The following is a 22,160-nucleotide window of genomic DNA, read 5'->3' as shown; positions in this document are numbered from 1 at the left end:
GGCCTTTTAAAACTCAAATGTATGTTGCAGAAAGGGGCTTAACAGTTAGCAAAATAGGAGCTATTTCCCCAGAGCTACCAAATCAAATTGTGGCCAACATATTGCTAGTTATTTGGAATTATTTATGTTCCTGTGAGAATAAAGAATCTAAGGTGAGGATTTTTTTTATCCTAATGATAAATACGCAGAGACCATAAAACCGCCTGTTAGCTGGCATAGACAATTGTATTAAAGAGAAACCTTGTAAATTTCAAAAGCCAACGAACAAGATGTAGAAAATTGCCTGCGTTTATGGTGCCATTTATCAAAAGACTTCCATAAGTGTTAGAAACTTATGTGTGTGCTCTGATGGCAAAAATTCACATTGGACCTAAAATGAAACAAAATTCTCCTTTAAAAAAAAAAAATCACAACATCAACTCCAGCCCATTAAGAGGGAGTTAAAACAGGCTAGATCCGTGCCTTTATTATTAAATGACTTGCAAGAACATCAAAACCTCATCGCTTACCCAGGAAGGAAGAGAAAGCGAGAAAAAAATTTACCTGATTAGACTTGAAAAAATGCTGAGCAGCTAGTTTGCAATATTGCATTAAAAATAAATATGCCTTCCCTTCCTGAGTCTTACTTGCATTTCCACCAGAGCCACACGGAGCCTTAGTTTTAAAAGCTAAATTTCAGGAATTCAAAGCTTGGCTGGAGGAAAACTCTTAAATGGGGGTCACTATTAGGAAAAAATAACAGTACTATCAGGAAGAAAAGCCAAATGTCAACTTAAGCTGTCATCTGTGGGGTGATGTGGCCACAGTGCCTGCCTCACTTGTCCTGAGGGCACAGGCAACAAGATGTCGCACATGTGCACTTTCCACATCCCACAGGGCAGGGATTTATGTGATTTCATTCATTGCATTATCCCATCCAGCAACCAGAACACCGCCTGGCACATCGCAGATGCTCCAAAAATATGTGTTAAACAAATAAAGGAACAGAAATAGAACAGAAATTGCTCAGAGGAGGCAGACAGCATGGTTTGTAGTAAGATGCCCTGTACTTCTCAGTGTGACAGAATTCGGCGGTTAAAGATGTCAGATCCAGCTACACGTGCGCTACCACTGAGACATCGGGTACAAAGCTGAGCTTCCCTATGCCGCAGGCCTCACCCCTGCAAAACGGGGAATAATAACAGGTCGGGTGTGGAGGATTAAATGCCAAGATGTATATAAATCTCTTAGCACAGTGGTTCTCAATGAGGGGGATTTTTGCCTCCCCGGGGACAGGTAGCAATGTCTTGCGACATTTTCAGGTGTCACAAATGGGAAAGAGTTGCTATTGGCATCTAGTGAACGGAGGCCAAGGATACTGCTCCAGATTCTAAAATGCTCATGACAGCCCTTCACAACACAGAATTTTCCAGCCACAGACGTCACAGATGTCCTCATCTGTAAACCCTTCCATCGCACACCACCTGATCAGAGCAAGGACTTGGTAAGTACTTAATATATTCAAGTGATTGAACTGTACAAGGCAAAAAGAACATGGCCCCTGTTCGTAGGTTTGGCTACTTCTTTTCTGAGGCTCAGATGAGTATCGTCTTAGTCCATCCTGGCCTCGTCTCATCAACCCCCGTCTCAGTTCGGCATTGGGAACACAATAGTCTCTAGGGTCCCTGGTGCACTAACCCCTTGGCTTTTTGTTGAAAAATCCTTGTGCTTTTCCCTGCTGGTTTTAGAGAAAGATGTGCCTGGGGCACAGTGGTCTAGCCTGGAGAGGCACAGGGCAGGATTTTAAATGGGTTCTTTGAAAGACCAACTTCAGAGCAAGAAGTGCTGAGGAAACTGGGGCCCTTCCTGCAAAGAGTTTGCACAGTCTTTGCATAGGAACCTTGATATTTCTCAGTTTCAATACAAAAGACTTTTAAAGAATAGCTTGTTCCCACTCCTAAGTAGGAATAAGGATGCTCCAACCATGACAGTCCACGGACTTGAAGGAGGCAAACTTGACCGCACATAAGAAGCCCTGTTCTCTGGGACATGAGCCAGCTCATGGAACTCCATGGTGGATACACACTGCCTATCCAAGGCAGAATGAGTCAAATGTTTACCCTCTGAAAACCTTCCTAATGTTCTCATTTCCCCTAATTATAACCACTCACATTAGCCCTCCCGAAGTCAACAAGTGAATTTTGTAACTCTGGAGACAGAGTATCCAAGCGCTCCTAAGTCCCTTGTGTACGAGCTGAGACCTGAGGTCTTGGGCTAGTGACCTCCCATCTCGGGGCTTCCCTGACTGCCCTTCTAGGAGACTGCTTCATTCTTGGATTCAGCAGTGGCTTCCTGGATCCCCGGCATCGGCTAAGCCCTGGGGGAGATGGCAGTAACATGGCGGTGTGGCAGCAGATATGATCCCTACCTTCATGAAGCTTCTAATGGCTAATACTAATGGAGGGGTGGGGTGGGTAGCGGGTTCACAACAAAGCAGAAGGAAAGCAGGTAAAAGTGCTGGAAATTGCAGGGATCATCACAGTATCTATTCCATAGGGTTATTGGGTGGGATTGAATGAGATAATACATGTCAAAGCCTTAGTGGAAAAGCTGGCCCCTGGGCCACGCTCAATTAACTCTAACTATTATTATGAGTAATTATTGCTAGCTTCTCGCCCATTATTGAAACAAAGTATACTGCTGGTGAGATCACGTTCCCCTTGCCTTCTTCACTTATTGCCCAGGAAAGCATCTCACCGAAACCAAAGACGGCGTACAAACTCCTGGAGCCTTGGAGGGTGGTGGTGAAGAGCCCAGGTGGGCGCTGAGGATGACAGGACTAAAATCACAGCCCTGCTCCACATCTGCTGTGTGATCCTGGGCAAACAATGGAGCTTCTCCCAGACTCAGCTTTCTTGTTTGGGGAATGGGAATAATAATTAGGGCACAAGAAGTTTTTACAAGTATTTAATGAAACGATGCACATAAATCATTTAGCCCTGGTGCCTGATACTTGGTGAGCTCTGGGTACATAGAATTTTCCTTATAAAGTATAAAATTAGCATAGTCCAATCTCTCTCCAAAAACACTTGGGACATGCACTTTTTTAAAAAAAATCTCTCCGGGTTCCCTTCATCTAATTCTCCAACTTCTGTAACATCCTGTTACACAAGCTTTCTCAAAACTGTGCTGGCCGCCCCTCTTCCCTCTCATACTGAGGGACCCAGGGCCTCATGGACTCTGCTATCCTTTGGCTGCTGCATGGTCCCTGTGGCCCACGGGGAGATGAACAGCTGTCACGAAATGAAGCCTGTCCCTAACTGCGATACCCTCAGGATGAATGACAGGGTGTGGGATGAGTGTGGGGACCCTTTCAAGAACAGATTTTTGTATGAAGATTTTAAGAAGCTGTATGACTGTACTGGGGTTAACCTCCCTTGACAATGCCCTAAGAGGATGCCTGACAGCTGTGAGCTGGCCTGTGGGTGTGCAACACACATGCGCGCACGCATGCGCACACACACACACACACACACACACACACAGCCTCCCTTGCCCCTGCCTGCAGAGTTCCTCCACAGGCTCCCCAAACCCAAAGACAAATAAGCCAAGATTTAGGGAACTACAAATATCCCAGAAAACAAAGACCTATGGGGGACTGTCTTTCAACCCAGACATCACAACTGCCTGATTTTTTATCATCTGTCACGGGTAGATGATTTGAAAGCAGACTTGGTGGACATTATGAATACGACCAGCTTAAATCAAGCACCATACATCAAGTCCTCTGTTCAATGCAGAGACCTTTAAAATCAGGGATGCTGAGACATTTTCCTCGAGAGCCAAGGGCCACTGAATTTAGCTCTTGTTGCTATTTTTGTTGGTTTGTGGGTGGCTTTAAAGGCAAAAACCCCCTGCCCACGCCAGTCAGCATAAAACTCACCTGCCCTCAGCCTCTGGGGCCACAGCCGGCCCACCACCTGCTCTGGTTGGCACCCTCAGTGGGCATCAGGCCATCTTACAAAGGATTTCAACCTAGACAGAGGAACAGGAAGAAAAGAAACCTACAACGAGCTGGTAAACAGAATAGGAAAACGCATCCCCATTGACTGTAACGGGTAGGAGTCCAATCGTGGGTCTGTGCCTGCAGCTGCAGGGATACAAGGCTGAAGGATGTAAATTGATGTATGAGAGCAAAGGAGAGCCCCTCCCACCTGAGCCCTGAACAGGAACAGCCTGATGCGAACTCCTGCCGAGAGAGCCCCTACCAGGGAAACTGGCATTCTCTTATCTCCTGAACGCAACTCAGAAGCAGATTTTCTCTAAGTGTGTGTGTGTGTGTGTGTGTGTGTGTGTGTGTGTGTGTGTGTGTTGAGAAAGGTGGGGGAGAGGGCTGGGATGACCTTGTCTGCTGCTAATCCTCTTTTACCATTTCTTCATCTCGCAGCAGAGCTCACACTCTGACCTGGAGACGCTCCTTCCAGGAATTCATAAAGATACACAGACAAGGATAATGGCTAACATACTTCTGCTAAAAAAAAGAATGAAAAGGAACCTGAAATACCCATCAATAGAATGGATACATACATAAAAATGTTACGGAGTTATTCTACAAAGTTGATGTACATCCATACAGATTAATACGGAATGGTATCAATAAGAAAGTAAAAAAGCCACAATTCTCCAGGTGATATGAGCCTATTAACATATGCATGCGTGCATTTGCATGTGTATGCAATTATTGATAAATGACAACAGTCTGGAAGACAGTGCATCAAACTGTTAATAGTGTTTATTTCAAGCAGGCGGGATTGGGGATGCTTCATACTTTCTTCTTCTAGTTTCTGTTATCTAGGTTTTGGGGAGTTTTTTTTAATGAACATTTATAATCCCCAGCAAAGTTTGTTCCTTTCTTAGGGAACGTAAGAAAGGAGAACAAGTATTTGAGTCAATGCAGCACATTTTGCCTGGTAGAACAAAGCTCAGGGAATGTGACTGGGCCCCAGTTTGGTCAGGGTAAGCCTGACTGTTGTTTCCCGGATTGACGGAGACACATCTGAACAGCTCTCCTCTTTCATTCCCAAGACTTCTGCTAATAATAAATGACTGCTGACGGGCATTAGCAGTTTAGAAGTGGATGGGAGAAGGCTATGTGCAGAGTTAACAGACCCTTTCTGTGGTTTCTGGAAAGCTCCCCAATCCACAGGGGTGCCTGCCACCTTCCTGCACTATCAAATCATCATGTTGATTCAACTGGGAGTAGACACCTGCCATCTGACCCAAGATGGACCAGTCAGCTTCCTTCTCCTGGGAGCTTGGAATTTGGACAAAAAAGGAAAATCAGTTTGTGTTACAGGCTTCATCACATCCCCTCCAAAATTCATGTGCCAGTGTTCTAACTCCCAGTACCTCAGAAGGTGACCTTATCTGGAAATGGGATTACTGCAGACAGAATTAATTAAGATGAGGTTTAATGGGTGGGCCTTAATGCAACTTGTATCCTTATGAAAAATGGAAATGTGGACAGAAAGACATCACGCACAGAAAGAACACCATGTTACAGTGGAAGCAGAGGTCAAAGGACATTTCTATGTGCCATGGCACACAAAAGTCACCAGCAGGCCACCAGAATGCAAGAGAGAGGGATGGGAGTGTCCTTCAGAGTCCTTTGAGGAGCCAGTCCTGCAGACGCCTTGATTTGGGACTTCTAGCCTCCAGAACTGTGAGACAGTACCTTTCTATTGTTCAAGCCATCAAGTTTGCGGTCATAGCCAACTAACTAGTCTCTCCAGGTGTCCGAAACTATAATGCATGAGCTCAGAAGATGGGCCCATGACACACGTGGCCAGTGGGAGAGTCAGTCCCCTGGCAGAAGCAGACACAAGAGGTGCAGGGGAACCCACAAGTGCTTTCTAAGCCTGTTTCTGGCCCCTTCCTGAGGTTTTGGTTCCCCTTGTACCCAAACTGAATCCTATTGTTCTGCTTGAGCTATTTCCAGGAGATTTCTGTTTCAGCAACAAATATTTATAAATCTCGAATCTCTAATCCCACAATAATGGTAATGGAGCAGACCCACCAACACATAGAATTCAATTAAAGTTTGTTGAATTAGGGAATAAATATGCAAATGGATGTATGTAAGACAAACCGATCAGTAGCCACAAATTCAAGACGAGGATGGTTGATTTAAAATTCACGAAGACATCCAGGCAGAACAAGTCATATCCTAGAAAGAGGAGGGGAGAAGGAGGCAGCACTTTGTGCCACAACTAGGTAACACCAGGCAAAGTACTCTGCTTTGGTTCTGAACCAAAGGGCAGAAGAAAATGGCACCAATCTGTTCTTCTGCTCTGCCTAATGGCCTTTGGTAAAAGTCACCCCACCCTGTTCTTCTCCCTTCAACCGCATGATTTTGGTAGAGTTTCCAAAAACACTACCCACTTGTCCTTACCCTGGTGGTGGTCCCCTGGACAGGCTGGGCCAGTCCAAGGTCCCACACCTCCCTTTCCTGGCCACACTGATCATTTCAGGAAAGATCATGACCCAAGACCGGGCAAGAGAATCTTTTCCTGAGCACTGTAAGCCCTCAGCTGCCTCTTCTGAAATTCCAGCATCACAGAAGGAAAAGGAGGAACAAACACTTAATGGTTTTGATATTCCTGAATCCTGGCATCCAGAGGCCAGTAGACCACAGCTTTTCCCACCATGTTCTTAGAAGAGAAAATGAACTTTCCTTTTGTTCAAGTTAGCTCAGGTTGGGTTTCTGTCATTTACAAAGCCCTGATCTCTACAGAGGGCACAAAACTTCATTCATACCAAGAATGAGGAATGGTACCCACACCCCTAGACGTGGAGCAAGGTGCCCCACCATCTGGGAAGCCTCCAAATGAAGAGCACTCCCCTGTGTTACCACACAGGTTGGTATTTCTGAACGTGGCCACCCGTGAAATGGGCAGTGAGTCAGGATCACCCTATAATAGCACTCCAGGGGTTTGCCTGCAGGCCAACCTGACCGTTCGCACTTTTCAAGCATCTGAGCCCAAGAGCTACAGATCAGGGAGGTCAGGAGACAGTAACTGGGAGACAGGCAACAGAGACAGATAAGAGCAGAACCCCAGGAACATGAGGGCTCTGGTATCGAGGAGAAGACACAAGCTCCCGACAGAGCATCTTCTAGGATTTCTGTTGAGAGAAACAATATAGCCATGAGAGCAGGCTTAGGCTCAAATCTGGGTAATAGCATTTCTGGAAGTTTCACCTCTCTGAGACTCCATTTCCTTATCTGTATAATAGGAGACAAATGTTGACTTCAAAGGGTGTCATGGGAATTAGATGAAATAATGGTATATAATGAGTGAAGCATTTCACACCAGGGAGAAAAGGGTTTTCAATAAATGGTCTTGGAATAACAGGGTAGCCATCAGAAATTTACAAAGAAGGAGTGGGTGGCTCACTCATTTAAGCATCTGACTCTTGATTTCAGCTCAGGTCATGATCTCGGGATCCTGGGATTGAGCTCTGTGTTGGACTCTGTGCTTAGCAGGGAGTCTGCTTGAGGAATCTCTCTCTCTTTCTCTCTCTTTCTCTCCCCCTCCATCCTTCTGCCCCTCCCCAGATCACACTCTCTTCCTAATATAAATTAATGCATCTTTAAAAGAAGAAAGAGAAAGTACAAAGAAATATGCATACCTGGGACACCTGGGTGGCTCAGTGGGTTAAAGCCTCTGCCTTCGGCTCAGGTCGTGATCCCAGGGTCCTGGGATCGAGCCCCGCATCAGGCTCTCTGCTTGGCAGGGAGCCTGCTTCCCCTCTCTCTCTGCCTGCCTCTCTGCCTACTTGTGATCTCTGTCTGTCAAATAAATAAAATCTTTAAAAATATATATATACACATACATAGATCATACACCAAATAAACCACAATGGATCAAAGATGGAAATATGAAAATAAAGCCAAAGAAGTCCTGGGGAAGGGCGCCTGGGTGGCTCAGTTGGTTGTGTCTACCTTCACCTCAGGTCATGATCCCAGAGTCCTCGGGTCCAGCCCAACATCAGGCTCCTGCTCAGCAGGGAGTTTGCTTCTCCCTCTCCCTCTGCCTCTGCCTCTCTCCCTTCTTGTACTCTCTCTCTCTCAAATAAATAAATAAATGAAATCTTTCAGGGGGAAAAAAGGGGAGAATTGGAAGGGAGTTATTATAACGTCACAATGGGAGACACCTTTCTGATAACAGCACAAGTCACAAAAGGTTGACAAATTCAGTCATGTACAATATTTTTTAATTAGCATGAAAAAACCACTTATGCAAAGCGAAAGACTGACGAGCTGAGGAAAATCACGGGGAAAATGCTAACTTCTCTCATAAATAAGAACTTCCAGAAACTGAAGTCAAAGACACAATCTGAAACAGAAAGAAATATAAACACAAAAGGCAAATGACCGAACAGAGACAAAGACACTCATTCATGCTAAGAGACATGTCCATTGTCATATACAAAGATGTCAGTGTTTACCTAGTATATTGGCAACAATGCAAAAATTGGGTAACCCATGGTGCATTGTGGAGCAGATATACAGCTACAGGCTGTGAAAACAGATGTCACCATCACACAGGACTCCGTGGCATCATCTACCAAAACCACAGAGGCACATACCTCTTGATGTGGCAAATTATACTTCTCGCAGTTTATCCTACAGATATAGCTGTGACGGAAAATGACTTCTACGCAAGGTTTCTCATCAGGGCATTACTTGTATTTGCAAACAAACGGAAACAAATTTTAATGGCTTTTTCTAGACGACTGAACAAATTTTGTAATCTAAACAATGGATGGGATATAATGCTGTCTTCCCCAAGATAAGCAAACCAAAAATGGGTTCTTTTATGTTCTGGCCTGGAAAGAACCATAAGTATCTTGTTAAGTGAAAATATTAAGGGGTACAGAATGCTTCCACTTGTGTTTGTTTTTTTTTTTAAGATTTTATTTATTTATTTGACAGAGATCACAAGTAGGCAGAGAGGCAGGCAGAGAGAGAGGAAGGGAAGCAGGCTCCCTGCTGAGCAGAGAGCCCGATGCGGGGCTCGATCCCAGGACCCTGGGATCATGACCTGAGCCGAAGGCAGAGGCTTTAACCCACCGAGCCACCCAGGCGCCCCTCCACTTGTGTTTTAAAAACAAAAACAAACACAGAAAGATAAGGGTGAAGGGTATCTGGAAGGACGCACAGAAACCATTAATAATACTGTTCTCCAGCACACAGTTTCCACTGATGCTTTTTCTCAATTGTGATTCTATTATTTACTCAAAAACTAATTTTAAAACAAACAACAAAAGAGGGGCTCCTGGGTGTCTCGGTTGGTTAAGCATGGGACTCTTTGTTTCAGCTCAGGCCATGATCTCAGGGGCATGAAACTGAGCCCTGAGTCAGGCTTCTTACTCAGCACAGAGTCTGCTTGGGATCCTTCCCTCTCCCTCCTCTCCTCCCGGCTCTCTAACAAACAAAATCGAAGAAAAAGAAGAAGAAGAAGGAAGGGGGTGGGAGAGGGAGGAGGAGGAGAAGAAGAAGAAGAAGAAGAAAAGGGGCAGGGGGAGGGGGAGGGGAAGAGGTAATAGATGAACAGCTCTTAGCACAGTACCTGGCATGTAATAAGCTCTCAGCAACTATTAGTGGCTTTTGTTATGATTATTTATCTCTACCATTGTCATTACTAGAGCTCCTTGCTGCATTCTCCTTGAAGGCCCTGGCATCACGGGACCTAGAGGAATGTTCTACCTTCCTCACACTGTCTTCTTCACAGGAACGTACCCCAAGCCTCCCTACCCCTCCTCTGCTGGTGACGTCACCCAGAAGAGGAGGACTGCATTCTTGGCAAGCTGAGGGAGCACTCCAGCTATAAAAGCTCCACTCAGGGATGCAGATGAGCCCAAGAAGATGAAATGCAGATTCCTGGGTTCTTGGCCACACAGAGGCACCTCTGCCCCCTTCTGGCCCCGAATGATCGATCGGTCCCTATGTGATGTGCATCTCTGCCACCACACCCACTATCCTCTACATACAGCCTATGTCCTTAGGGAACTCCTGGCAACATGGTAGTGGGGGGAGGGGATCAGTGACTGTCCACTTGGGGCCCATGTTCTGTGAGGGAGACCGCAATGCTAGTCCCCACGGCACTCTTCCTGCGGATACCCAGCGCTGCACTCCTACAGGTGCGTGGCTGTCAGGTCATACCAACGACATGTATGCAAGGGCATCTTGCCATTTTACAATTCTGTGCCTTTACAAGGTCTTATCACTGCAAGCTCCTACAGGACAGAAATCGCATCTTCCCTGTCTTCTCTCTCCCCTGGAGGATGCAGCATGGGTCCGAGTACGCAACAGTGGCCCAATACACACCAAATCGATGAATGAAAGCAGAGGGAGTCAGTGATGCACATTTGGGCCAGTTGGCTAGTTGAAAGCTCTTTCCAGTGTTTTATCTGGCTAGAACATTAAAACAAGCGATTCCTAGGTCTTTTCAGGACAATGTTACATCCTTTATGCATACCCACTGATTCACAGGTTTATGGTACTTAGAAATAGGGAAGAAAAACACAGACACACTTTTCCCTTGAATGTAATGTCATCTTCTAGTCAACATCTCGTCCATTGCTTCCCCTTTATAAGTTCTTGAAGGGGGTGCCTGCATTCTCTCTTCCCTATCTTACTCCCACTCACATCTCAAGCCACTCCCAGATGGTTTCTGCTCCCACCAAGGTGTAATTACTCTTGTCACCAAACCCATCGGTTACCAAATCCGGGGGACACTTTCCAGAACCGTTCTCTTTCGGCCTCCTAGCAGCAAGCTATTCATATCCCATATCCTCCTCTCCAACCCATCTTTCTTATTCTGACCTCCCTCCCCCACCTCTCTGACACTCCTCTATTTTGCACATTTCTTTTCATAAATGCTATATCCTCAAGATCCTGTTCTAGATCTTGTCTCCTTCTGGGGCAATTCCATCAATACTCATCAATTCAGTTACCCTTTATCTACTGCCAATTTGTAGGTCCTACTTTCCCTGTTGTAGCTTGCGTCTCTTGCATCCTAAAGCCTGCTGGATACCCCCTCTTAGACGTCACACCTCAAACTCAGTATGCCCCAACCTGCCTTCGTTCTCTCTCCCTGCAAACCTGTCCTAGTCCCGTGGTCCCGAACTCAGTAAATGATTCCATCTTCCACCCAATGGCCTAAGACTCCATTGCTTCTTTCTTTCCCCGACCATCAGCAATCAGTCATCACGCCCTGTGGGTTCTAGCTCCTAAATGTGTCTTCAGTCCATCTATGTATCTCCTTCTGCCCCATCTACCACTACCCTAGTCCCAAATGCTGTCCTCTCCCCCTCAGCCCTGTGCACTGGCCTCCAGGATGTCAGATAGTGTCCTCCTCCAAATCTATTCACCATCAGAGCGACTGTTCTGAAGTAAAAATCTGCATAGCAATCATTCCCCCCTGGACTCCTTCCTCAACTTCACTCCCTGTATATAAAAGGCTGCCATGTTAGTCAGGACATGGGGCCAGCTTTCTTGACAGACTAAAACACAGTGGCTTAAAATAAGAAAAAAGCTTCATTTCTCTCTCAGTAAAAGGAGAAAGTGGCCAGTGGTGCAAGAACATGAGTGGTTTTGCTGTATGAAGCTGTCAGAGTCCAGGCACTTGAAGCCCTGACCTCCCTCAAGCTATGGTCTCCTCAGCACTTCTGAGCCTGCCTACAATATCCATGTCCCTATCTCAGCCCATCAGTGGGAAGCGGAGGAGAAGTGGAAGAAGAGGATAGCGCCTTTGTTTTAAAGACATGACCATAAGGGAAGGAAAGGAAATCTGAAGGGGGAGCAATCAGAGACGGAGAGGAGCCTTGAGAGACTATGGACCCCGAGGAACAAAGTGAGGGTTTCAGAGGAGAGGGCAGTGGGGGGAGGGTGTAACAAGGTGATGGGTATTAAGGAAGGCATGAGTTGTAAGGAGCCCTGGGTGTTATATGTAACTAATGCATCACTGGACACTACATCAAAAACTAAGATGTACTATACAATGGCTAACTGAACATTTAAAAAATAAATAAATAAACCTTAAAAAATATTAAAAATAAAGAATGACCCGGGGTTTGCACACACCACCTCTGTGCACCTCCCGTGGGTTACTACTTTGTAGCACGACGGTTCCAGCTGCAAGCAAGCCTACGACATGGGGCCATTAGCCCAGATAAAAGTAGCAGTCATGAGCACTACTGATTCACCTCCCAACCATTTCCCAAATCGGTGCCCTGCACCACCTCGGACCTCAACTCATGCCGTATCTCCATGGGATGGGGCAGCAAGCCTCCACGCTCGGCTCCCTGCTTTCAGTCTTACACCCACTCATTCTATCTGATCACAATGATACTTGTCTTAAGACCTTTCGATGGCCCCGCACTGTCATCAAGATTTGTTCCCCTGCAAATGGCAGAAATCCAATTCACAGTGACTTGAATGAGAGAGGGGAGTTTTCTGGCTCCTGTGACGGAGGAGACGGTCTTGTCAGGCTCGCTATGAGCATGGCCAGTGGCTCATGGATCCAAGGGAAATGAGAGCACTTAATCTTCCTCACCCTTGGGCTTTGTTATCCTTCTAGTCAATGACATTCCCAAGCAGCCTCTGGGGGAACCTCAGCATCTCCAACTTATGCCTTCCACTTAGCAACCCCAGCAAAGTAAAACAAACCCAAAATGGTCATGGTTGCTTATAAACGCAATGACAGTTTAAGGTCTGATGCTTATTGTCTTTGATGAGCTGGACTCAAGACTCCTGTTCGCATGGCCCGGACCACATTACACCCCCACAGCCACGCCTGCATCACGTGCCTTCTAACCATAGCCGGGGTGGGGGGGGTCCATCTCACTTGAACGACACTGATTGAATTTGGGAGAATAAGCTCCCCAGAGGAATGAAGGGATACCCTTAAAAGTAAAGAGGATGAATGAAAACAGGCACAAACAATAAATGTTCATGATATGCTCCATCATTTTATGGAGCGTCCGTGAGTTTTGGTATGGGAAACAGACCTTTTTAAATTTGCTTTTATTTGTATCTGTCTTCAGTCCATCCATATCCTGATAATATTCATTCACTGGCTGTTTATTAATTTCAAACTGTCTGTGATTTGTAGGGGCGCATGCACACATGCACACGTGCACACACACACACACATGCACACACACATACACATATGCCCCTCCACATTTCTCAAGCTGTCCCTGTGACTGTTTCTTCACTGCTCCACCTGCATTACTCCTCCTCACCTTTTGAGATTCCATGTGGACATATCTCCTGCCACCAATCCTTAGAGAACCCCCAGGCTAGGAGAAAGGTAGGTCCACTCTATTCTCACAACGCTCAATGCAGAGGACAGAGATGGCACTGAACATATTACTTTGAAATTAGGCATTTTTGCACGTGTACCCTACTGGGGGATATTACAGATCCATTCTCCTGATCCCCACTCCGTCCTTCTTCCCCTGGGAGAGTTTGGGATGACTTCTGCCAGCCTCCTCTGCAGCTGGATAGAAATTCAACTCTGTGTGTTCACCACACACAGGAAAACTCTGGAAGGCACGAGTGAGGCAGAGGTCATCTCCCCGTCTTTGTTATCAAGGACTGAGACAAGCGAGGCTTTCGTACAACAGCATTTGCCATGCATTCTCCACTCTTCAAGTGTCAAGACGGTATTGAGATGGCAGTGTGGTGACAATGGGTTCCTGGTACCTCCTGTCAGCAGACTGGGCCGTCCCTCAGAGGTGCTCAGAGAATCACTCCTTTGACACTTCCTGGGATTTTCTAATCATCAGATTTCCGGCATTAAATCTCCCCATGCTTAAAATACCCAGGGTGATTTCTTTTTCTTGCGCTGATCCTGATTGATCATTTCTCGATGGAATTGTCTTATTCCTATTTGCACACTCAGTGCCTAAAACAGTATCTGGCAGCAGGTGCTCAATAAATATTTCTTGAAAGCTAATGAAATTAAAATATATGTGTAATTTCTTGGCAACACGAGATTTATTAGTATGACAGATCATCCAAGCATGTCTGCTCACCTACGTTTAACTTTCAAACCCAGATCTTGGTACCAGACATCCTGCTGTTTGAGAAAACAATACGACTACCTCCGACAAAAGAAATCCAAAATCTCCGAGGGACAAAGGGCACCTTTCCTTATACAAACAGTGACCCAGGGTTCACATGCACACAGGCTCGGATAACAAACAGTGGCATCATTAACAAAAGAAAATTCTATGATCCTGACATGGTCTAGTGATTTAGCACCCGCAGGTAACTTTTACTCTGAATCTTAATTTACTACCCACTGGTGACCCTTGTGTAAAAATCGGAACAGGGGAGATTTGATCTTGCATGTAAATTTTATGTTTTGTCTGCTGGCAGATTTATGATTTGGGTTGTGCCCAACGCATTCAATGAGGGAGAGCCACATAATGGTCATACGTGTCATCACCCAGCACATTAAGCTGCCTTGCAATATCCCAGATTACAGTAGTACATTGCAAAGCATGGCCATTTGAAGGTAATTCATTCCAAATTCAACTTGGATTGCTTTTCCTCTTAAACTGACAGCAGGCTATACAACAAGCCCACTGATGTGTGTCTCCAACCTAAAATAAATTTTATACTTTTAGAGCCGTAGACAAAGAAGTCAGGATATTCAATTCATTTAAAAAAATAATAATAACAATAATATTCTTTTGTGAGATCACTTGCCCCAAACAAAAGGAAACAGAGAAATGTCACAGAGGCAATTGAACAGAGCAATTAAGAGAATAGATGTTCGGGTCAGATGGATCTGGGATGTTAGCTCTCTGGCTCCCAGGCAACGCCTAGAAGCCTCAGCTGCTTCAAGCCTACAGTGCACTGGCCCTCGGGCTTGTTACAAACACTTAGGCAATGCATGCCTGATGCCTAACACAGCACAAGGACTCAGAGCCGTGCTGGTTACTAATTTTTTCTGCCTAGTCAATTTCTCCTCCAACTTTATTTTATCAAATAGCAACTAATGGCAAAGAAGAATACGTTGTTTGCTTAAAGAATACATTTGTGTGCTTATATAGCTTTTCCAAGAACCAAAAAAAAAAAAAAATTGTAGTAATTCATGAAGAGTTCTGGAATTTCCTTGGGGCCTTGTATTTTATTTTTAAGCATAAGGTATATTACTTGGTAATGTATCTGTACTTGCTTTAATTTAACATGTGTGGTTGAAACTGATCAACACCAGAGATGCCGGTTATGTGGGTATGTTCAGAGGTTCAAAATCTGAGTTGCTCAGTCAGGATATGTGTGTACTTCTCTCTCATGTGTGTCTATATGTGGAGGGGGGGTGTATGTTATACTTCAATAAAAAAGTTATTTAAAAGGACTCCAGGAAAATACAGTGGGTTTATCCTAGAGCTCTGAGTAAACCCTGGCACGCTGCCCCAAACCCCTAGGGTAGCCCTCCCTTGTTTGCAAAGCATGTCACAGAGGAAGCAAAATCCACACTGAAGTGACAGTGTTACTAGGGAAATAAGGAAGGCTTCTCCACATGATCGAGGACGTGGTGGAGTCAGGAGTTTGTCACAGCAGATGTGAACTTGTGCTGATTGCCAATTTCCAAATGCTCATTTGGAAGCCCACGGTTCAGGCAATTAGGGCTGACTCGGCTGTGTTTGAAATACAGGAGGGGTTTTTTGGGGGGGGGGTTGTTTTTTTTTTTTTAAACCAAAAACTCATCATCCACAACCATTGATGCAATGTGCTAGTTCGTTTTTTCCAGTGACTGACCTTTAAGTGTCCAATTACAAAGTTTTATTATTTCCACCCCCTTTTTGCCATTACCCCCTTGGGAAGGGGAGAAATCAGAAGCCAATAGGAGTGCAGAATCTGAGGCTGGAATTGGATTGGAAATTGTAATTATAAAATCCCTAAACCCAAACACCAAAAACAGATTTCCAAGGGCAACATTAAAGTCAGGAGCACAGACGTTCAGGCTTAAATTTGATTTTATAAAATTCCTGGGAAGATGATTCATAACATTATTATGAGGGCACGCAGCTACATGACTTCTAAGACTCTCTCTACCTTTAAATGTATATAAATACACTGATCTTGAAATAATGCCTACTCCACCACATCCCAAATGGGTTCCATTTATCAATTAAAAAAAGGCAGAGAGAGGGTAAAGGTCATGTGAAATACATTTGACAAACCCTACACCTTACATTCTACTCCCAGAGCTTCGTAAGACTTATTAAAGGCTCTGAGAAGTCCTGCAGCCAGCAAATATGTTTAATTGTACGCAACCCCTAGCTTCCCCAATTTACCTGACCAAACATGTCACACCACAGAAAATCCTCTAAAAATTGGGGAAGTGCCAAGTTCACCCTGGTGAGCTGTCTGGTTGTCATATTCAGGATGGAACTCCTCAAGCAGGATGTTGGTGTACTGGCCTTCAGGCCTCATGTGGCCATTAGCCATGTGTCCTACAGCTCTCTGGAGTTTTGAATTTATACTTCCAAATTTTCTATGACACAAACTCTTCAGGGCTCCTTTGGCCAACAGCAGTGACACTATGATTCCACAGTCCCACAGGGACCGGAGCTGTCAAGGACCGTGACTAACAGTGATGCCATATGTGGTTGAAACGGAGAAACATTGAACTGCAAAGAGGATATATATCTGCACGAATGCAACGGAGAAGGTTCTTGCCTCTGCCACTCTCCACTTCCCTTTCTTTTTGTGCTTGCTCGTTGTTTTTTTTTTTTTAAGATTTTATTTATTTATTTGACAGAGATCACAAGCAGGCAGAGAGAGAGGAAGGGAAGCAGGCTTCCCGCTGAGCAGAACGCCCAACGCGAGGCTTGATCCCAGGATCCAGGGATCATGACCTGAGCCAAAGGCAGAGGCTTTAACCCACTGAGCCACCCAGGTGCCCTCTTGCTCGTCTTCTAAACCTTCCTCTTTCTCCCCTCTCCTCACGTGACCTTCCTTCTCTTTAGCTGGTACCTCTTGACCCATGCAGAAGGTGGCAAACTTTTGCTCTACAGGGATCAGAAAGTCATTATTTTAGACTTTGCAAGGCCAACTGGTCCCTGTCAGAACCACTCAGCTCTGCCACCATATGGCAAAAGCCACATAATATGCGAATAATCGGAGGGCAGCTGTGCCCCAATAAAACTTTATTGACGAAAATAGGCGGAGGGCCAGATTCAGCCCATGTGCTATAAAACTACATGGAAACCAATCTTTAACCTAGGCTTTATTTGATGACGTTAAGGAATTCAAGCATGGTTTTCTTTTTACTTCTTCAATGACATTGCCCATTTCTGGTTTCAAATCTACCCCCTTCCCCCCAACGGTAATACTCTTCTGTAAATCTTAGTCTCATTTCAAAGCTGATTTCTCCCTCCATCAGGGAACATTCCCAAACTACCCCCAGCCACCCACCATGACTTGGCCTTTCCCCTGACCCTCACAAGGCAGTAGGGCTCAGCAGAAAGTACAGGACTGCCTGCTCTGCCTTGCTTAGAACGGGTTTTTAAATATTTTGTCTTCTGTTTCAGACGCATACTCTCTCCTCTCTGGAGCCCCGAGCCCTATCTGTACACACCGAACAGTTTTCTTACAGCGGATTCAGATGTCTGCAGAATTCCGTCTGTCCCTTTTTTAAATGGAGATGAATATTTATAGGAATAAATACAAATCACAAAAATTGAAGCTGGTTTTGGCATGAGGTGCTTAGTGAGCATTTTCTGGGGATTGATGCAAGGTGTGTGTGCATGGGGGTTGGGGGGGCGGCTGGCAGGCAGAGGAGTTTCACATGAGATGGAAAGAAATCTTGACGGGAAGCCTTTCTAAGGATATAAAGGCCCTTTCTCCTCTCACGCCTCAAAACAGATGTCCTACTTATGCATCCATAGTACGAGCACCAGAGCTTTCAAGAAATGCCGTCTAAATTTATTCAAACAGGGACTCAGCAATAACTCCTAAGAAGCAATGCCTTCAAAGGAAAAGGAAAGGCGCTCACCTTGCGAGACCATCAAAACTATTCCCACGGAAGCCTCGTGAGCCTCCCCTTATCTGACATGAAAGGAGCAGGGCCTGCTGCTGGCCCGGCGGGATTGGAATCCTCTGGTTCCAGGGAGAGAAAGTATTACCAAGACCTGCTTCAGCATGCGGCTTGAAAGGCACATAAATGGAATATGTCTTGGCCCGCTTGGTTTTGAACTAAATCTTCTCCTCCCGCCCTGATGTAAATGAGATCATTACTGAGGCTCGCTTAGCAGGGATGGATGGGAGTCGGGGGCGCCCGGGGGTGGGGGCGGCAGCGGCTCTCAAAGGCTCTCTGGGGCCAGCCTGAAGCAGGCTGGTAGAGTCATCGAGAGCCACAACCCGACCTGTTGGACACATGGTGATGAAACTTCCCGTAAAAGTGTCATAGCCCTGGGATGGTGTTGAGAGCGGTACTGAGGGGCATGTCTGCCTCCAGCTTTCTGCATAATGGAAAGTCACAGACTCTCTCTGTCCTCTATTTCCGTCACCTGTCAAATGCGGGCAATGGCAGTCTGCAAGGTTGTGTTCATAGAGGTCAAGTGCCTACAACTGTGTCTCTTGATGCCTCAGTGTCCTCGTTTATAAAAGAAGTCATGATGACATCTGTTGCAAAGGGTTGTTACAGACTCAGTGTCAGCGCCCAGAACAGTGCCTGGCACATGGTGCAGGTCACGGAAGGGTTCCCTATGGGGACGGGCGAGGATAAACAGGCAGGTAATTGTGTAGTGATGAACAGCGGAGGCGGGCCGGCTTGCCTTAGTCAGTGACCAGACTGCATGTACTTGGGCTGTGCAAGTCACACGGTTTCTGCTGCGACCACTCCCCTCTGCTGTGGGAGAGCCACGAGTCTCAGACACTCGTAAGGAGTGCTGGAGGCTTTGTGACAGTAAAACATGGCTTACGGACACCAACATGCAAAGTCCATATAACTGTCACCTATTACAAAATGTCACTCTTCTTTGGATGTTCTAAAACCCACTTCTAAAATATGAAAACCACTCTTCAATCCTGAGTCCTACCCCAGAACAGACAGACACTGAATTTGGCCTCTGGGCCATAGTTTGCCGATCATTGATTAAGAGTGACTACTCTGGAGTGATCCCTGTTATGTGACATTGAGTAAGAGAACCCTTCTAAGCCTCTCAAGTTTGATGATCATACCACCTACAGCTGAGAGTTGCTGGAAAGATGAAATGACCTAATGCTCCAGAAGAATGTGTCATGAGGCCAGGTACATATTAAGTGCTCGGTAAGTGTCAGCTCTCATTTTGAACAGAACCATTAATCATATCTAACCGAGCTATAGGACTACCTTCTTGGGAGCAAAACCAAAGCACCTGCCTCTTCACAAGACCTAGACAGAGACCCTGCCAGGAATTCAGCATGTCCTATGTTGCGGACACTGACCACCAGCCTTGGCATTGACACATGACCCCCCCGAATGAAAGCAATCTGGGGGGGGTATCCATGAACTGTAACCCCCTACTTTAGAAAGTATAGAAGTGATCAGTTACAAAATACCTGGCCCATGTCCCCAACAGATAGCACAGATGATCACTGGGGACATTCATAGTCTGCAGGTAATGAAGAAACCACTAGAGCACCCAACCCTTCTGTTCCTCCTTTCCTTGGGGTGACTTGGAATTCCCAAAACACTGAACTGTGCACATTCCACTCAAAACATCAAATAGCCTCATCAGCCAGATCCCCTTTCTCTGTCTTTTTGAGAACGTCTACTCTGGGTGGTTCTTTGGATAAGATCATTTTAGGCTGGTGTGTTGTTCTTATGGTCATTGTTTCTTTGTTTCATTCATAGGATTGAGGAGACCAGTGAACCTGACTGCATACAAACCTGACAACTTCCCCGACAACTTCAGGAGCTCAGGCAGTCTCATCCTTTACTATCCTGACCAAACTTCAGTGTCAGACAGAAAAATTCTAGACCTTTCCAAAAAAAGGAAACCTTTCTACATTCAACTCTACTATGTCAAACTGAGCTGAGATTACAATGGTTAGCCAGTCCGAGGAGGTAGAAGGGAAAGCCTTGTTTGTGGAAATAGGGACCATGAACTTGCCTCATCGGGAAAAGATGGAAGAGAGCGATTACTTGCAAACACATCAGCAGAGGACAGTTAAGAGAGCCACTGTAGATTCTGAGAGAGGCTGGGGGCCCATCCAGTAATCTCTCTTCTCCACAAAGCCACTCCAGGAAGTGATCACAGCAATAGGGAACAGAAGTGATGCTAGATATGGACAAGTGACATCTCCAGATCTGGCACAGAATGTGGACAAACCTAGCTTTTTCTTCTTCCTTCTTTCTTTTCTCCCTCCCTCCCTTCCTCCCTTTCTTTCTCTTTCTTTCTTTTCTTCCTTCCTTCCTTTCTTTCTTATCTTCCTGTTTTGCTATACCTACTGTGGAAAATACTGTGCAGTTTCTTCAAAAAATTAAAACTAGAATGACCATATGACCCAGCATTTCTACTTTTGGATATTTACCCAAAAGAAATAAACAAAAGCACTATCCCAAAGAGCCATTTGTACCCTCATGTTCATTGCACCATTACTTACAATAGCCAAGACATAGAAACAGTCTAAGGGTCTACCAATAGTTCAGTGGATAAAGAAAATGTGTTATATATTCACAACAGAATACTACTGAGCCATAACTTAAGGAAAAAAAAAAAAAGGAAATCCTGTCATGTGCAACATGGATGGACTTTGATGGCATTCTGCTAAGTGAAGAAAGTCAGAAGAAAGACAAATATTGTATGATCTCAATTGCATGTGAAATCTAAAATACAAAACCCTTCGTAGATACAGAGAGTCGACTGGTATTTGCCAGAGGCTGGGGAATGACATGGGCGAAGCAGGGACAAAGGTCCAAATTGCCATTTATAAGATAAAAGTCTTGGGGATACAATGTTCAGCATGGTGAAGAGGCAAAACAGACCTTACTTCTTCAGTTCACCTGTCCTATGTACGTCCTTTGCAACAGTCCTCGCCAGGCAAGCAGCCTCACAGTCGCTCCCTGACTCCCGCCCATGCCACGCTCCACAGTCCTGCGGGGAGGGCAGTTCCAGAGAACCTCTATGGTTCCGTGCGGGCTGAGGGTCTCCAGCGCCCCAGGATGCAGCAGCCAGCACCTCCTGGGGTCCCAGCACTCTCACACGCTCTCAGCCACTAAAGGGCTGCTCAGCCCAGCAAGAGCTGCCAGCACGGCCCCATATGTGGTGGGACCCCCGTGAATCCTGACAGTTGTGATGGAATGGACAGGTGTCTGATTACCAGTCACATGGCCGTTATATACCAGGCCACATCTGAGCACCCCTCAAATGATGATGGGAGGAAAACAAACAGGAGACAAAGCAGATTGCTGCTCTCTCCAGCGGGGCTTTACGGAAAAGGTACCTCGCTCATGTCATTCATTAAGCTAAAGCTTCATTTGGACCCGTTTGGAACCTGAGACAATTATTACAGAGCAATTGCCCATCACTTGCTTTCTGATTTAAAGATGCCTTTCTGCCAGAATGGAAGAATCCGGGGCTTCACAAGCAACAAGAACACATTGAAAAGTCGTACTTTTACCCAATATGGCTCTGGATCCTGTTTCATTATTTAGCAGGGAAGAAAGAAAATATTTTAAAGTCACTTTCTGTACAACAGCAGAGACTTGGAAGCAATTTAACGTCCAGTAATATGGAAGTGATTCGAAGAACTATTTACAACACCGTGAAAGGCCAAGATGAGGTTAAGAGGAATGAGGAAAAGCTACACCAATGCTGAAGAAAAATCTCTAAGACATGCTGTTAAGTAAAAAGAAAATTAAAAAGTGAAAACAACAAACAAGTTTAAGAACAAGAGATTCTGACAAAACAGTGGGAATGTGCTCTTGGCCCTGAGCCGTGTACTTCAAAGCAGTTAAGACGGTAAACTGTATGTGTACTTTTACCACAACTTAAAACAAAAGATGTTCTCAATATATCTATAAAAACAAAACTGTGCATTTTCCTCCTTGTCACTTGAGCATAGGGAAGTATAGACAAACGTCATCAGAGTCAGATACTGACCTCCA

The 22,160-nt window shown here is 45.4% G+C and overlaps 1 long non-coding RNA gene across 1 annotated transcript; it reads left to right on the top strand.

The window, feature by feature from the left end:
• The first annotated feature begins 1,446 nt into the window (after positions 1-1,446).
• Positions 1,447-4,513, top strand: LOC116873602. Its single transcript, XR_004383857.1, has 3 exons — positions 1,447-1,483; positions 2,724-2,796; positions 4,427-4,513. It is a non-coding gene; the product is annotated as an uncharacterized LOC116873602 (long non-coding RNA).
• The last annotated feature ends 17,647 nt before the right edge of the window (positions 4,514-22,160 follow it).

The sequence above is a fragment of the Lontra canadensis genome, unplaced genomic scaffold (genome assembly GCF_010015895.1).
Source record: "Lontra canadensis isolate GAN:19392208 unplaced genomic scaffold, GSC_riverotter_1.0 scaffold34, whole genome shotgun sequence".
Classification (NCBI taxonomy): domain Eukaryota; kingdom Metazoa; phylum Chordata; class Mammalia; order Carnivora; family Mustelidae; genus Lontra; species Lontra canadensis.
The sequence above is the reverse complement of the archived record's forward strand: the minus strand, read 5'-3'. Positions and strand labels throughout refer to the sequence as shown.